The sequence below is a fragment of the Artibeus jamaicensis genome, unplaced genomic scaffold (assembly GCF_021234435.1).
Source record: "Artibeus jamaicensis isolate MK-2021 breed Jamaican fruit bat unplaced genomic scaffold, CSHL_Jam_final contig_2170, whole genome shotgun sequence".
NCBI classification, from domain to species: Eukaryota; Metazoa; Chordata; class Mammalia; order Chiroptera; family Phyllostomidae; genus Artibeus; species Artibeus jamaicensis.
In genome coordinates, this window is record NW_026521445.1 from 223,243 (window position 1) to 239,674 (window position 16,432).

At 41.0% G+C, this 16,432-nt stretch overlaps 1 protein-coding gene and 1 pseudogene across 2 annotated transcripts in view; both read left to right on the forward strand.

Annotated features, from left to right (window-relative positions):
• Positions 1 to 3,193: 3,193 nt before the first annotated feature.
• Positions 3,194 to 16,432, forward strand: part of RNF2 (ring finger protein 2) — a 38,955-nt gene continuing 25,716 nt past the window's right edge. The window contains exon 1 of one of the 2 annotated variants that reach the window (XM_037145691.2): positions 3,194 to 3,424. The gene's annotated coding sequence lies outside the window, so the exon portion shown is untranslated. Of the gene's footprint in view, positions 3,425 to 4,106; positions 4,190 to 16,432 lie in introns of those variants that run through there. The other variant, XM_037145693.2, reaches the window with a different exon arrangement.
• LOC119049529 (annexin A1-like) lies at positions 5,814 to 10,153 on the forward strand (annotated as a pseudogene).

Here is a 16,432-nt window from a genome sequence, read left to right on the forward strand (position 1 = left end):
TGACTTGCAGTCCTCACTTCAGACGAGCAGATAACAGTTAGATATTTGGAGCACAAGTGAAAGGAAATCCATGTGGTGAATATACAATAGGCAGGTGTAAATTTCCATTTAAGACACACTGCCCATATACAGAAAGCCTCTGGAGGGACTAAGTGCAATTTTGATAGAAATTTCTGCTCTCGAGTGATAATGGTGAGCCCCAACAAGCTCACTGTGTCACACAGGGTCAAAGATTTCCAGTCTTTCATTTTTTCACTATGTATTTCTTGAGCATCTGCTCTGTGTGCCAAACATTGTGATAGTCTCTAGGTATACACTGATGGACAAGGTTTCTGCTCTCAAGGAACTTAAGTCCTAATTATGCTAGTTACACACTAGTTACACTAATATAACTGGTGTAACTAGCCACTAGTGCATTAGTGTAAATTAGTTAGTAGTACTAGTAACTAAAGGTATTAGTTACACAAGTATCTTTCTTCCAAGCACTCGGTAAAGTGTAGGCACGTACCAAATGCTCGATAAAAGTTGATTGAGCTGAACTAATCTAATTTTGTAGCATTACACATAACAGACGGCCAGTGAAGAGGTAATTTTTGTGATCAGAAATGACTACCGAATTCACTGTGTGATTAACAGGGTACTACTTCTGAAGTTTGGAGGAAAAAACAGCCATTTTAACCAGAGTTCATTTAATTATTCACCTATAATATGATATTATGTAGTGTGATAATATATAATATAATATAATATAATTTTCCTACTTAAAATAAGATTATCATTCTAATAAGTATGTTTAAGAGGTGGGGGGCAGAGTGGTAGAAAACATTTTTTAGGGTGATATCCTTTAGTCAAGCCAAGAAGTTACCCAAAAGAAAATAGGCTGGAGATGTCAAATCACTACTGATAGACTGCTATATACTTGCCTTTGGTTTACTATGCAATTAAACAAAAGGGAAGAAAATATAAAGTCTGTTCTTTTACATAATAGTCAACTCTTAACAAGTAGAGAGGGTTCATTTTTGAAAGCATAACTCTCCGGAAGCCACTTTGGAGTTTTTTCATAATACCTAGGAGCTAAATGAGGGGGTCTGGGTGGTGGACATGACTGCTGTTCACCATATTCCCCCTTCTCCTAAACTGGGTTCAAGGATTAAGTTCAAGGACCCTTACAGAAGGCTATGGGTAACTAGTTTTGGCCAATGAAATGTGAACAGTGATTTATTTCCAGACTAAAGCTGTGAAAAGACCGTGGGGATTCTTTAGTCACTTTCTTCCTCTGCCATGGAAACTCAGTTGTCCTGTTCTGGGTATTACAGTTTCAAGATGGTGGATCGCATGTCAATCCAGAGTGAGTCTGATCCACATGAAGTATGAGCAAGTAATAAACTTCTGTTAAGGTATGGAGATTCTGGAGATGTTCACCACTACACCATGATATAACCTTTCCTAACTGATATAGTCAGGAAGGCCCATAATACTCTCAAAGTGCCGAGTTTTTGAGTAAGAGATAAAAGAGATTATATGGGTTCCATGAATTTGTCAGTAGTATCTTCCATATTAAGGATGCCAGCCTCAAGTCTTTTTAATCACATTTAATCCAGATATCCCATAAGTTTTCCATTTTCCCACTAATTCTCCTGTGAACATTTTTAAGTACTATATTTATTTACGTTTCATCCATAAAGATACTGTGCTTTCAACAAATAATCGCTTTTCTCAACATCAGTTGAATTTCTTAATCTAAACACATTATTTTCATAAGCATTTTAACAGAGCAAAAGGTTCTGAATTATGAATATCCGTCATTGATCTACGCATGTAGTCATCACATATAAAGATGGGAGACGCTTCTGCAGTTGCACCGTCTCCAGAAAGAAGACCCTTACTAGAAGGAAGGCTTTGAAGTATTAATGATTATTTTTATTTTACTTTTCCACATTGGAAGAAAGGCTTGTAGTATCTGAGAATTATAGTTTCTAACTTAAAGGTATAGATAGTAGATGAAAATTTCCAAGTCACTGAAAAATAATAATGCTTTGCTGTTGTTCACTTTAATGGATTGATAGGTAGGAGACCTAATGCGTCGCCATTTGTATTTTAAATATTAAATCCTAGTCCCTCAGGAAATCATCTCTGAACACACCAGCTGGAATTGATCTTTTGCTTTTCCAAAATCCTAAGTAAATTCATACCACTTATTTGGCATTGCTTGTAGAGAGCTTTGGAGAGTTCCAAAACTGAAAAAGACCTAAGAATCATCCAACACAATCCTCTCATTTTGCAAGTAAGAAAAATAAATCCAGAGGAGTTATGTACTAATTTATGTAAGTCACATAGTTAGAGACACACTGGAGGCTCTAAACCGAGCTTGCCCAAGAATTACCAGTGCAGTCCATCACTTTACGCCTGGAGAATCCCCGGCTATTACCGTTATTTTTTCAAAAAAAAGTCGACACCTCATCAATAGTACATCTTGAGGCCAGGGAACTCTTTCAGTTCTTTGTTACTTTTTCAGTTTATATCTTAATTTTTATGCATGCATATAATCTTTGCATGTAATCTTTGCATATTGTCTAAGGTTATGCCTTAGACAATAATTACATGTATTTAATCTATGCGTATTCTCAAGTTCGGAAGGTTAATACTGGGAGAGACCAGACAGATGGAAGATCAGCCAGGTGAATAGTGAGAGCTGATGAGAACGAGCAGAACGCATCCAGACGTCCAACAACCTAATGCGAGAATCGAAGGCCATTTTCCCTGGAATGATTGGACCTTGCAGGTTCAGTGTGCAGGGTGGAGTGTGAGTGTTGAAAGGCGTGTCTGGGTTCTGAAGTTCAGGTGAAGTTCTGGAGGTGCATACCCAAGGAGGATTTCCACCGGGCGGGACGGGTGTTAAGAGCTGGGGGGCAGTCACAGGGGAGCTGAGCTCCGAGCGCAAATCCTCGCAGCGGGCCGGGGAAGCACAGGCCCCGCGTGGGCCCAGGCCCTGGCACAGAGCTCCCGGAGGCAGGGGGGCCAGCCCGAGGAGGCGCCGCCGTCCCCGGGCGTTGCCGGGGGCTACGTGGGCCCGGCGGAGGGCGCAGGGGGCGGGGCCGGCGGCCGGGGAGGGGCGGTGGCGCGGGCCTCCAGCCCAGCACGCGGCGGCGCTCCGGCGCCGAGCACGTACCCGTCCCCGTCCCCGTCCCGCGCCTCCGCCTCCGCGCTCGCTTGCTCGCTCCTTCCCGCCCTCCCCGCAGCGCTGGCCGAGCCGGCTTCCCCTCGGTCTCTCATGAATATTGAGCGGCCCCTGTTGTATTTCCCGAGCTCCATTGCGGAAGCCGAGGCTCGCCATATTGTGCGGCGGCGCCGGCGGCCGCGGCGGCTTGGACTCGAGTCTCGCTCCGGCCACGGTCAGCGAAGTCCCGGGCTGGGGCAGGAGCCGGTGAGTCGGACGGGCGGAGGCGAAGGGCGAGGGAGCGGCGGCCGGGCCTTGCTGCGGCCGGACCGGGCGGCCAACGGCGGCCCGGGGGTGTGTGTCCGTGGGGGTGTGATGGGACATGGCGTCGCCGCCCCCAGCAGCTCTCGGGGCGGGGAGGGCGGCTTCTCATTGTTCCCGTGGAGGACCCACGAGCGGTGGACGAAGCTAAAGGATCCGTGCCTCCGCCGCGAAGCCCTCGCCGCCGGCTGTACAGCGCTGAGGCCGGGACTGCCGTGCGGCCCCCTCCTCCGCTCCGGGGCCCCAGCCCCTCCGCGGCCCCTTTCCGGAGGCGGAAGGCGTGGAATATGGGTTTTTTCCTCTGGGCTTCCCCCTCGCAGCCCGTAGCGTGTCTAAACCGTGGGGGTGGGGCGGGGGCGCTTTGTGCAAAGAGCCCCTTCCACCCGGGGTGTCGGAGTCGGGGCTCGCGCGGAGGCGCTCCTCGGCGTCGGGGGTTCCCTGCTGTCTGCGGGGAGACCCCTCTCTGTGAAAACATTCCTGGAGTGCCGTCCGCCCGCCGGCGCGGGAGGATCTGTTGCTTTCTAAACCGCGAGGTTGCCCTGGAGGAGTCGTGGGGGGAGGGGGTGTCTGGGTTTGTTTCTGCTGGAAGCTTCGCGCTTTGAATCCTGTGGTTTACGCGGAGATCTTCGGTACCCGGTGTCGCCGGGGAGCCCTCGATCTGCTCGTCAGGATCATTTCCTTCTTGCAGAAGTCACCTCCCTACTCCCGGAGGTACTGTTAGTAAAAAATTCGTCTCCCACTTTGAGGTGTATTCCCATTATTTGCCCGGTACGGCCATAGTCATAATGGCTTATCTTCGTGAACTCTTTTTGGGGCTTGCCTGCATGGTTGTCAGAAGTTTTCGATAATGTGTGTGCCTTTTCTCGGGAAACTGGTTTGAAGATGTCAGGCTGCCCTGAGGTGTGTAAAGAGATTTGCTATGAAAAGGATAGGTTTGCATTCAGTTATTTTAGTCATATGCTTTATTGCTTTTAAGAATTAAAATTGGGACATGGTCTCAGTGTTTTAGACTGAGAATCGTGCTGAAAACTAATGTATGAATGGTTGGCATTACATAAATCTACTTTTGGTAGTTTCAAGATGATGAGCTGAAATACTTAGTGTAATTGGTAGCTAATCGTCTTTCCCCACTTGCCTTACGGTATAGTTGTTGAATATTTAATAACTTACATTGGTATTAGATTGTGGTTCTTAAAATGAATATTTGATGCTCTGATTTATAAAAAATTTAAATGGCAGCAGCATGATTCTTGGTTATTCCTCCCCACCCCCGGAATTTCTGCCTGTCACAATCAACAGGTATTTTCAAAAATCTTGATGGTACACTTGATGGAACATGCTTTTTAGTAAAATAATGGGTAGTTATATAAGACTCCATTTTCCAGGAATAGCACAGCAAATATGGCCTCTCACTTCTTCCAGGGATTCAAGTTACTTCCTTCAGGGACCCTTGTGCAGTCCACATTTGAGGTTAATTTTAATAGGTGAGGGAGTGAAATGGAGAATTTATGAAGGAAAACTGCCTCAGTAGGCTAGCTAGTCCTTTCAGGTATCTGAAAAATAAGCTAATGATTCTTAGGTGTGGTGCATGGAAAATTTTCAAATGAGAACCACTAACATAATGCTGACTTTGAGAATTTTGAATTTTCCTCTGCCTGTGAGGAGCACTTGGGCAGCTAGCTCCTAGGTCTGTACGGACAGAAATGTAGAGCAGGTCAGCAGACATCTTTGGATGTCAGGTCTGTCTCTTTAATCTGATTTATTCATGGTTTATGCTTATATTATGCGGTCGTTGGAGTAAAAGGTGATAGATGTCTAATGAATAATATATAACCAGATGTTTCAGTGACAGTTTCATTTCTACACAGCAGCAAAAAAGTGTAATTCCTTCCAGCCAAGAGAAGTGAGTTAATATTAAAAAGCACTTTATTAAAATTATAATAGCATTTCTAGTATGACTTAAAGCACCTCGTAATTTGGTAGCAGCTCATTTATTAAATCTGGAAAAACTAAACAGTGCATCACAGTGGGCAGTTTTTAAAAAAGGAAACATACTGTGAGATTAGATTATTATTAGATATAGATTTGTGCTTGATTTTTAGTATTTATTACAACATTGTCATCAGAAACCAGTTATTTAATTTCCTGAACTTACCGAATTTAGATCCTGATATAATTTGGGGTATAAAGGTACAGTAACATTTACCCCGTCCATTCCCAGAAAGTCCATATATCCTGTCTATTCACCACCCCTAATCTTTTCTGCCTGATATGTCAAATGGGTCCTCTGGTGTCTCTCGTGGTAAGAGTACAGCTTGGTTGATTTTACATGGACATGCTGATGGTGGCCCTGCAACTCTTGGCCCTGAAGCAGAAGCTGGTGTTAGTATGTCCCTTGACGGGGAGTAGGTGGGCTGTTACCCCAGTTTTATGCTTTGTGGAGGAACTCCTATGGAACTGGCTGTAGACTTTCAAGTTTGAGGTTCTCTTTATTACATCTTTGTCTTACAAATGTTGGGCACCTGAAGTGGACTAGTAGATGGCTTGGCCTAGTGATATCTCTTGTTGGATGCTTAGCATCTACATACATTACTGAAAATTCTTAGAGTCCTGTTGCTTGAATTTACCTTCTGCCACGTCTTTTAGGGAAAGGGTTAACAGCACTTTTGCTGCTTCTATGTAGCAAGTCAATTTATTATTAAGTACAATGATGAAAAATTATTTTCAAAATTAATTTCAGAATAAATTGCTTAATGAAGTCATCTTGTTAAGTGACGTAACAGACCATGTGAAAAATATCAAAGTATTTTGCTCATTTGTTTTCAAAAGATGTGTTGATTGTGGGCTGTCCTGCAAGAGGGATTTCTTTTTGTTTCTGCTGTACAGTGGTGTTGAATATTATGAAGAAGTTAAATTCTGAAGTCAATATGTAAACTGAAAATCACATGTAGTAAAAAATTATACCAGAAAATCCCTTAAAAAGGAGAACAACGTGCCAGTAAGTTCAGCTTAGCTTTACTGTTGGAACAGGTTGCTCTTTCTGTGTTGAACCCTAGATGAAATACTTAGCTTGCATTTAGGAGCCATGTTGAACACCAAAAAAAAAAAAAAAGTCTTTAAATGTAAGAATCACATTCAGGATGGCGTGATGCCCACACTGGGAGAAGCTCCTGGGAGCTGAGACCACCGAGGAACAGCAGAGCAGCTGTGCCGTCTCATGTTTTCTCTTGGAGGTGTGCTCTGGTAAAAGGAGGGGGTGCGCACCTGCTCGGAACAGCCTGCACTGCTGAGGTGGTTCTCGTGTCCTCTCTAGTTTATCTTTTCAAGTCGGATAGTTTACATCACAAAAGGTAAATGATTTTTGTGCTGCAACTTAAGAGGCACAAGTGTAAAAGGTTTTGAGTTATCCTTTGGAAAGTAGATTTTGTCTATAGGAATAACTCCAAACTTTCTTTACCCTTCAATGAAGTAGCAAGAGGATGTCGCAGAGAACAGTTAAAATCACTGTGTTTAATAATGTATTGGTGTCCAGTAAAGGAAACAGAAGCATCAGTAGGAATTTCAACAGTGGGTATTTAGTAAAGGGAGTTGGTTAGGTGGACGTAAGAACAAAAAGGGAACAATTCACCAGTCAGCCTGAGAGCTCAGAGAAGAGGTTCTGTGGGCCTGGTTCCGTGTTGTTTAGCGGCTAGTTCTGGGAGTATGGAAAGAAGCTGGAGGCTGCAACCAGTTGCTGATGCCAGCAATTGGGATGAAGTTCCTTCACCCCCTTCCTCCTTTCCAGTCTTTGTTTACTACCTACATTGGCAGAGCCTAACAAGGAGCCCTCTGGCAGAAGAGTAGTTAAATATAGCTGTACAGTCTCAGCTACAACACCAGAGAGCAGAGACTAGAATGGAGGTTTAGAAGATGAGAATCATGGAGTAAACGACTTGCATAAATAACCTAGGTTTTACAATAATTTAAATAGGAAATCCTGCCCTTACCTTGCCTGGTCAGAAAACATTTATTGATTATCTTCTTTGTGCCAGACCTTATGCTAAGGATTTGGCATAGAAAAATGAATTGAACAAGGTTTCTGTCCTTGAGGAATTTACATTCTGAGTGGGGATGACAAATAAACTGTGCTGTACAGTGTATTAAATGCAGTAACAGATGAATGATGTGCTTTGGGAAGCCAAAGGACGTAGCAGCCTACGTGCCTCTGCTCTGCCTGGCTCAGCTGATGGCTGCTCTTTTTATTTGGTCTCTTGATCAAATCCACCCTCATTCTCTCTGACTCCTGTGTTCAGCCCAGTACCCATAAAATTGTTTCTGAGGTGCTTCCATTTTTTTTCATGTAATCACAGTCATTATTAGTTAAGCATTTGTTGGTGCTTTATTCATCTGGGTTAGGAAGATCGTCACTTTCAGCCTAGCCTGTGCACATAGAGGACGTTTTGAAACATTTATTTCTGTAATGGATAATGGGGATTAAACCATTGATCATTACTTTTGCAGATGTCGTCTGCTCATTCCAAGGTCATAAAAGATAGTTTGGGTAAAATGTTATTTGATTTACAGATGTGAGAACTTAAAGAGTAAAATAATTGGTTAACTTAAATTGGATAGTACCAATTAAATTCAGTAGCTGATCTAGAAATAGGACTTTGGATTTCTGGTGTGCTGTATTCTAGAGCCGGCCATTGTGGCGGGTATTTGGTTTGATGGCTAGCTGAAATCCTCCTCTGCCTTTGTTATTGTAGCCTAATGTTCTAATATCTCACAGTTATTTCTACAGGGAGAGGAAAGACAGAAGTCCCTCATTTTATTTCCTAAAATTAGAAACATCATGCAGTTTCTTTTTACATTGTTCTTTTTAGTTGTCCACTTTTTATCTCCACCCCCCCATTGATTACCACTACTTCTAGTAGCTATTGTAAAATGCTCAAACTGCAGGATTTTATTTTGACTTTTTAGAAGTGTTCTGCTTGTTTCCCCACTGTACACTATGCTGATTTAACTTAAAATCAACTGATTTTTCACTTTAAAAAAGATGTATGCTTCCATGCCAGTAATTGCATTAAACCTTCACTATTATACTGTTTACTATAGAGTCTAATTCGGTTTGGGATGGCTATCTTGGAATCGAGCCAAACATTTTATGGAAGCCTTTACTGTATAATTACAGAAGGGGTGGTATTGACTCTAGTGGAAGGCAGGAGGCTTGGTTTCTAGGTCTGGTTCTATTACTAGCAAGAATGTTGACTTTTCTACTGTAAAAAAACACAGGCAAACACACAGTGGATGAAGTTATCATCATTGACATGCTAACTAAGAAAAACAGTGCTCAGCACAGTGTCCACAGATCAAAGCTGCATATCTCCAGGAAAAAGAAAATCCCCCAGATGAATCTCTGAAGAAAGCCCTTACAGGTTGCCGTAAGGAAGTTGCTTTGGCTTTAAAAATGTTCAGCCCAGTTGGATGCTGATGAACTCCATGCTGCCATGAAGGGTCCTGGAGCTAATGAAGATATTCTGAATGAAATTCAGGCATCAGGAACTAACGGAAATTAACAGTTTGTAGTGAAGAATTAGAGAGAGAGCTGGCTAAAGACATCAGCTCAGACACATCTGGAGATTATCAGAAGACTGTGCTTTCTTTTTGTTAAGGGTGGCTGAACTGAGGATCTTGGCATAAATGAGGACGTGGCAGATTCAGATGCCAGGGCTTTATATGAGGCAAGAGCAAGGAGAAAAGAGACTGATGTGAATGTCTTTAATACTTTTAAAAAAATACTCACCCAAGGAGGATATGTTTTACTGAATTTTAGAGAGGGAGGAGTTGGGGGAGGAGAGAGAGGGACAATGATGTGAGAGAGAAGCATCAGCTGCCTCCCATGTGCACCATGACCCGACTTGAACCCACAACTTGGGTGTGTGCCCTGTCCAGGAATGGGATGTGCAACTTTTTGGTCCACGGATGACACTCCAACTAGCTGACCCATCCCACTAGAGTTATTTAATACCACTCTTACCACCAGAAACTGTCCCCATCTTCACAGAGAGTTTCAGAAGTACACCAGGTACAGTCAACATGACATGAACAAAGTTCTGGAACCGGAGGTGTAAGGTGATACGGAGAGTTGCTTTACAACTGTTGTGAAGCTTTCTTTGCCGAGAAGCTTCATCGGGTCATGAAGGGTGTTGGAATACATCATAAGACATTGACCACGATTATGGTTTCCCATTCTGAATTTGACATGAATGGTGTCAAAGCATACTATCAGAAGTTTTCTGGTATCTCTCTGCCGAGCCACCCTGGATGAAGCCAGAGGAGAGTAGAGAAAGAGCCCGTGGCTCTTTGTTGAAGTTGGTAAACATTCCCTTGATGATCTCAAGCTTTTTGAGCAAAAGATTTTTTAAATCATACTTTTCATTCCCTATTATAGACTTAAGTAGGAAAGTTTCTAAAGCAGGGTTAGTCTAACCACATTCTGAAAACTGTAGCCTATAAATAGTTTTTATATCATAACTCTGTACAACAGAGATAAGTTTTAAAAAAATGTGTTAACCTCCAGCTATAAAACCCCATAAACGTGGTTCTAGTAATGTTACTTGAGAAAGACGTTTGTGTATCAGAAAATAAAATGATTTTACAGAGGAAAAAAACATCCATGCTGACCTTGCAGGTTAATTTGTAAAGACGTAAGAGGTAAAAGCAGTTTGTAAATAGCAAAGCACATCATTATTTAAGGGGTATATGTGAAGAAAGATCGATTGAGTTATGGCATGGTCCTCGGGGTAGTTACGTGTCTGCTTTCAAGTGTTTGAGTTTTCCCATTTAAAAGAAAGTTGTTAGGGTGACAATGGTGTGTGGGAGAAGTTGTGGATGTTCTATAATTCTACTTTTCCCAAGTCAGCTGATACTGTAGATTCCCCTTCCCTACCTGGTGTGAGGTGATCTCTCATTGTGGTTTATTGCATTTCCATGATGATTTGATGATCTTTTCACCTGTTGGCCATCCGCATGTTTTCTTTGGAAAATGTCTATTCAGATCTGTGCGTTTTTCAATCAGATTGTTTGTTTGTTACTGAGTTGGAGAAGTTCTTTATTTTGGATATTAGTCCCTTATCACATATGATTTGCAGTTATTTTCTCCATTAGGTTGGTTGTCTTTTCATTTTGTTGATGGTTTCCTTTTGCTGTGCAGAAGCTTTTTAGTTTGATGTAATTCCACTTGTTTTGTTTTTGTTGCTTTTGCTATATATACATTCAAATATGTATATTAATTGCTAATAAGATCTGGATGTCCATTAGGACAGATCTTATTAGCATTTAATATACATATTTAAATATACTAAAGCATGCTCATTTTATAGATAAAGAGGTTTAGATGTATTGACTCTCCAAGTCATATTGATTTCCAATATATAGGAGCTACGCCAAATTTTTGCTGCTTTCATGAACCTAAACTTTATGCTTATCTTTCGATTTACCAGTGCTATAAGACTTCTTTCTATCCTTAAAGTTTTTGGTTTCTTTTTCATGCATCTAAAACTTTGGCATTTGAAAGTAGGGGAACTGCTTTTACAGTTTTAAACTTTTTAAATCTGTGTTGCACAAACCAGGAGACAAAGAAGTCCTCAGGAGAAAAAAAGATTAAAGCAGTTTACCTTTTGGAATGTTTCAGGAACCTGAAATAAGAATGAGGTCTCCTGAACTTCAGCCTGATTGCTACTATACCCTGCAGTAGTTGTTTTTCTTCCTTTTGCAAGAGAAAGTCTACCCTGTGTGATAGAGGGATACTAAAAACACGTTTTTCCCTCCTCTGTTCTTACCTGTTGTCTTAAAACTGCTTGGTAAAATCTGTATTTATTGTCATAGGAATCGAAAAATGGAGGGAACCTTGCCTCCTCCTCACAAGCTCCAAATAGTTAACTTCTAAAAACATAACTTGACATAGCTGTAATTGTAATGTAGATGCAGATTAGTGGCTTCTCTCATCACTTTACCTTACAAGCCATTGGATATGATATTAATGATTGTTACTTTTAACGATGGAAGAAATTTCCTGTTGATGTTGCAGCAAATGTTTCCATACTGATGGCATTATTACTGTATTAGCAATAATAATAGTGTGGTTGGTGTAGTGAGTGGTTAAGGGCAAGGGCTTTAATGAAATGGATGTGGGTTTGAGTTTTGCCTTTGACCCTTATGAACCTTGAAGAAGTTGCTTGGTTGTTTACTTACTTTGTCTTGATTTCTTTATTTATTAAATGAGAGCAATTATAGTATCTACTTTATAGGCTTATTAAGACTAAGGAAGATTTTGTGTGAAGTAGTAGACACTCTGTAAATGTTAATTATTATTAGTAGCATTATTTCCTAGGACTGGGATAACTGGGGGAAGGAATGTGAAATTTTTTTGGTCCCCTGGGAATCAGTTGTCTGGCTGCTTTTTGAAAGGGTTATTCCAGTTGCTGTTAGAATGTGGAGGCATCAGCTTTCAGCTTTCTTTTCTTAATCTGATTGTTTGCTTTTTGTATGACCTGCCTCGACACAGACTTTTCAGTAGAGTATGCCCTTGCCAGAAATGGTATGTGTATTTTCGGTGACATACGGGAATGTTGCTGTGATTTCCTACGTTGTTACGTGCTAAAGCTAATGTGTGTTCATCAGCACCTCTGCTGCTTCTGGCAGAAATCTACCCTTGATGGGCATTTCTCTTCCCAGGGAAGGATGACAGCCGCAGTGTACGTGCCACTTTTCAAATGAACATCTGTTTTGGCATATGGGACTCCAAGTGGGTACTTACTAGTTTTCTCTTTTTAGCTTTGTCGTTAATAATGTGCTTATGTAAATTGTTAAGCTTTGCTTTATGCCTTAGTTGTATTTTACATCTCCCTATTGTAGAGATACCGATCTGTCTGTGCCGTTAGGTCTGCAGATATGTATTGGCATTGGCGGCCAGCCATGTGTGCTGTGGCAGAGTCCACAGCAGATAAAACCCTCACCCTCCCAGAGCTACGCCCTGTAGCACCAAGTATACCAGTGCATAGGAAAATCTGTAGCTAGCTTATTAACAATATATATGCAGACAGGCCAGATGGTCATGGAGAAGTATGGTGTCAACAGTTTTCTTCAGGACAAAAAAAGTGCAGAAAGCCTTTGGCTTTGAATGATAGCTATATGAAATATAATATGAAATATGCTTCTTTTTGACCTGATTTGAAAAGATTGGAGGAAATGACTGGTTGCATTTGGTTGAAGTGTTAAATTGAAAGAAATTGCCAAAGGTAGACTACCACCTTAGCTAAAGAATACCACCTTTAGACATCGTGGTGGTAAGGATCTTTAAGCAAGCTTTTGATCCACAAAACAAAATATTAGAGCTAAGAGGGTTCTTGATGCTACTTAATGTAAGTTTTTATTTACAAATAAGGAAAGTGGATCCTCTGATAAAGTGATTAGCCCGAGTTCACCCAAGAATTTAGAAGCAGAGCTCCCCCCCCCTCTTTTTACCTTGCGTGTGTATTGTAGAAAATTTGTGGCTACTGTTCTGAGTTATGGACATTCCTGTTGTCAAATTGTCGCCACCTAGTGGCAACACGTATTTTGCAAGGCTGAGCACAAACATGGGGATAACTTTTTTAGGGGGAACTTTATTCATCTTTCTTTTTGAGGAAGAGTGTGTCAGCTTGGTGACCAGTTGTGTTGCTTTGGCAAAGGGAAAAGGGGACAGTGTGCCTAATGCTTATTTTCATACTTCATAGCCTTATTAAGGAATGCGTAAGCTCTACAGTTACAACTGAGTGAGCAGCACGTTGATTGACAGTGTGAGAAGTTGGTGTGTTAAGCTTCTATTTTAGAGTTTTCATATATGCACATAAGCAGATATATTAACATTCGTCTATTCACATGTATAATTTTTTCTCTTATGAGTTAAAAGATAGCACGGTACTTTCATTAGTGGAGAGGAGGTGAGCTAACCAGTAAATGCCGTGGGGATCAAAGTCAAGGTGCTGGCATGCCCGTGTTCCTTCTGGAGGCTCTAGGGGAGAGTTCATTTCCTTTCACATTCTAGCTTCCAGAGCCTGCCACCACCCTTGTAGCTCGTGGGTTCTGCCTCCGTCTTCATGGCAGCAGCCAGCATCTTCAGGTTTCTCTCTGACAGTTACCCTGCCCTTTTATCACATCTCATTCTCTCTTATCAGGAGCCTTGTAATCACACTGTCCAAACCAGGTAATCTGGGATAATCTCCCTGGAAAAAGAGTCTTAATTTAGTCACACTGGCAGACTTCTTTGTGTCATGTAAGGTAGTGAATTCACAAATTCTGAACATTAGAATGTTCTGGGCCCCTGTGTGGGCCCAGTATTCAGCCTACCATTAAGTTGGAGACTTAATTCAGAAGGCCACTAAAAATTTACAGATAGAATATTTTAGTGTATCTTAAGTTGATATCATATTGTAGTTCAAAATAAATTAGCCTCTATATAGTAAGGTGTGATTAATATTGATTGCCCCCGAGGAACAACCTTCGTTTTTTTATTACTAGGAATGTAAGTTGGATAGAACATGCTGACTTGTCTCTTTTATTACAACAATTATAGCTATCACATATTTTTCATAGGATCCTGTAAAATAGGTAAGTTATTTCAACCCTATAAAGTATGAAATTTATTTCAACCCTAAAGTATGAAATCCTACTTTATAGGGTTGGCTTTTTACTTTTAGGCTAAGAGAAAAGAGGGAGTTTGGGACTAGGACAGAGCCTAAAGAATTAAACTGTGGACTAGATCATGGAGACCTCCTTTGCCATGCAAAGGTGTTGGGAAAAATACACAGTGAAATGACAAAATTGGATTTGCATTGAGATACACAGATCAACTGTAGCAACAGTGGAGGATGGACTTAGGGAAGATAAAATACTAAAGACCTGTGCAATAATCCAAATTAAAAAATATCTACAATGGGACAGCTAGAAATGTGTGTGTGTGTGTGTGTGTGTGTGTGTGAAATGGGGTAAATTATTTCAGCCCTGTAAAGTATGAAATTTCAACCCTATAAAGCAGGATTTCATACTTTAATTTCAGTAGTGTCTGAAGATTAGTTGAGGTCACAAAGTTGAGGTTCACCAGTAGTGTCTCTCTGTCCAGTAGTATTGCTGACCAGTTGTTTATGAACCAGATGCAGATAATCCATAGCATTGATATATGGTGGGGTAACTTTGAATAATACTCTTCCTACACCTATGGTTTAGTTAGCAAGCCCAGAGTTTCCTTTGATTCTTTTTTTTAGATTTTATTTATTTATTTTTAGAGAGTAGATGAGGGAGAAGGAGAGGAAGAGAAATATCAGTGTGTGAGAGAAACATCAGTCGCTTCTCACATGCCTCCAACCAGGGACCTGGCCCACAACCCAGGCCTGTGCCCTGACTGGGAATTAATTGCCCGACCCACTGAGCCATACCAGTCGGGGCTCCTTTGGTTCTATTCCCCGCTTGCTTTTCATACTACATGTTCTTTTCTGTTACAGTTTTGATTTCTGAAATTTCACATCAGAACCTGTCATACTTCAGATGTGTTTATTTTTCTGGAGTACCTGCATGTACCTTGTGTTTAAACAAGTCCAAAACTGACTTCAGCTTCTCACCCCTGCCTTGAAAGTGCATACCATTTCTTGTTTTAAAACATTGCAATTTTTTTATTGTCATAAAATTTTCCATTTCAGGTGTACAATTCAGTGGCATTGAGTACATTCACCCTGTTTTGTAACCATCACCACTGTCCATCTCTAGAATTTTATCATCTCAAACTGAAACTCTGCATTCAATAACCCTAACTTCTCATTACTGCCCACTCCCTCCAGCCCCTTGTAACCATTATTCTTTCTGTGAATTTGACTCATGTTGGTGCTTCATATAAGTGGGATCATACATTAGTTGTCCCTTTGTATTTGTCTCATTGTCCCTTTGTCTCATTTTACTTAGTATTGTATAATGTTCTTTTTTTTTAACGGTTTTATATATTCATTTTTAGAGGGAATAGGGAGGGAGAAAGAGAGGGAGAGAAACATCAATGTGTGGTTGCCCCTCAATTTCCCCCAGCTGGGGACCTGGCTCACAACCCAGGCATGTGCCCTGACTGGGAATCAAACCAGCGACCCTTTGGTTTGCAGGCTAGCACTCAGTCCACTGAGCCACACCAGCCTGGGCTGTGTAGTGTTTTAAAGGTTCATCCTTTAAAGGTTCATCATGTGTAGCAGGTATCAGAAAAATGTTATGAACATAGGTATACAAATATCTGTTTGAGTTCCCTGCAACTCAAAACTGTTATGTGTGAGATATATTCGTTTGGGTATATGTCTAGAATTGGAGTTGCCAGATCATGTGGTAATTCTGTGTTTAGTTTTTTGAGGGGCCTACCATACTTCATTCAAAAATGGCTGTACCATTTTATATCATTTCCAGTTTATCTTTCAGTGTACAGAGGTTCCGATTTTGCCACATCTTTTCCAACACTTGTTATTTTTCTGCTTTTGATGACAGCCATATAGCCATCCTCATGGAGTGGTATCTCATTCTGGTTTTGATTTGTATCTTCTAATAATTAGTTGGGCATTTTTTTTCATGTGCTCATTGGCCATCTCTAATGTCTTAGGAGAAATGTCTGTTCAAGTTCTTTGCCCATTTTTGAATTGAGTTGTTTGATTTTGTTGTTGTAGTTCTTTATATATTCTGGATATACTGGATATTGCTCCTTTATCAGATATATTACTTGCAAGTATTTGCTCCCATTCTGTGAGTCACCTTTTCAGTCTTGCTAGTCTGCAAGGTACAAAAGTTTTTATAAAAAATAAAAGTCCAGTTTTTCATTTTTTTCTCTTGCCTTAAAGAGTTTTATAGTTTTAAATGGATAGATTGCTTTGGGTAGTATTGCCATCTTAATATTGTCTTCTGATCATGAACAAA